Below are 1,754 nucleotides of genomic sequence, written 5' to 3'. Positions count from 1 at the left end.
CTACTTAGTAGTCCCTCAATAATAAGTATTAATATTTATACACATGCGAAATGAGATTTTCTTCTTTTTTCTGAACTCTGAATGTTTTTTTTCTGCTGCCACTCTGTTACACATATTCTAAGCTACATTTCAAAATATTAAGGTTGTAATCCTGTTTTTTCTTAGTATTTATACATGACTGCATTCTACTTAGTATGGTTCTGTTTCAATTGATACATCTCGATGTGTCATCTATGAGTTCAAAGTTCATTTATTAAATGTCTACCTATCACCTACCTTTTTTGTTACTCTGATAAAGAGATTTTGATTTATAGACACAGTAAAATAATAACAATGTAAAAAGTATATCATTATACAAACACAATAAGGTGTAAAATTCACAATGTATGACATCAGCCTTTAGCTCACTGCTGTCTCCATGGCTCTGTATTTCAACAACAACACCAATACTGGTTTAATAATTAATATAAAAAATTTTTTTTGGTGATTGCATTCAACACACATTATTGTTTTGACAATGAACTACTATTTCTTCTCAAAGATTGCTATGTTTAAAGTACAGAGCCCATAACTGGGTGTGTTATTTGCTGTTGCCAGCACTGGCTATCTTGTTTCATTAGCAACGTACAGCTATGATTCAGTGTCACCCCAAGCTGGATTTGAGTTTTAGCTAGCAAAAAACAGGGTTCAGACAAAGCATAAGCTTGAGACACCTGACTTCTGGAATGTGTTTTGGTAACCAAATCTTAACACTAAATATTTATATACTTAAATAAATGAATTTATGTATTTTACTTATGTCTGCAGGGTTTTCAACCATGCCTCCGGAAAAGATGGCAATCTCCAGCTGGCTAATGCTTTAGTGCCAAAAAACCTGCAGCTTCTTAACTGGCCACTGGTTGTTTGCTTCAAAACAAGTAAATCTCTATAGACTTCCATAAACTTTACAGCAGAAATCAAATATGTTTACAACCTAGCACAAAAAGGTTTTAGTTCTCTGCAGTCTTAATTTACCCGTTCTTGACGTCTGTCTAGGCGACAATAAAGTTATCTTAAGAGGCGTGGTTTCTTGGAGCCAGCCTTCTAGCCGGTTGCTGTGCTTCAACTTAGCTAAATAAAATGTTTGGCAGTGTTTTTATTGAATTGGTGAATTTCTTTCCTTTGTATTTTTCTATACAGCATTGGAAATTTGTGTTACTAATTAGGAGCTATTTGTGTTTGTGCCTCGAAACCAAAGTTGCTTGCATTAGCTGTTGTTTTCATTGGTGAATCCAAAATCTGAGATGGTGGTAGCCAAATTTGATAAAGGTGAAGGAGGCCTCTTAACCAGATTCACAAACCACCTCCACTGGCTTCTTTTGACATGCAGCAGCTGTGGCTGTATTCACCCAGATTTCATAACCACAGGAGAGGGTTGGGAGGTTAATGGACTGGTAAATTCAAAACTTTGTCTTTTAGCTGAGCTCTCTCTTCACTACCACAGACTGGTATGTGCATTTCTGTTGACACTACACCAATCTGCTGGTCCAACTCATACTTCACCTTCTCATCACTTCTAAATGAGTTCAAGATATTTTAACTCTTTTTCCTCTGTTCTGTATCTCAGAAGGAGCAGAAGGAGGAGATTTTCAGTGGAGAACCCTGAGCTCTCACCCCAGTCGTTTCATGCTTGGCTGCAGATCACTGCAGTGCATGCTGATGGGAACTCTCTGATGAAGCCAATAGAACCACATCTTCTGCAAACTGAAGAAATG

This window comes from Pundamilia nyererei, unplaced genomic scaffold, assembly GCF_000239375.1.
Source record: "Pundamilia nyererei isolate P.nyererei 1_Seehausen unplaced genomic scaffold, PunNye1.0 scaffold00250, whole genome shotgun sequence".
In the NCBI taxonomy this organism is placed as follows: Eukaryota; Metazoa; Chordata; class Actinopteri; order Cichliformes; family Cichlidae; genus Pundamilia; species Pundamilia nyererei.
This window is presented reverse-complemented; position numbering follows the sequence as displayed.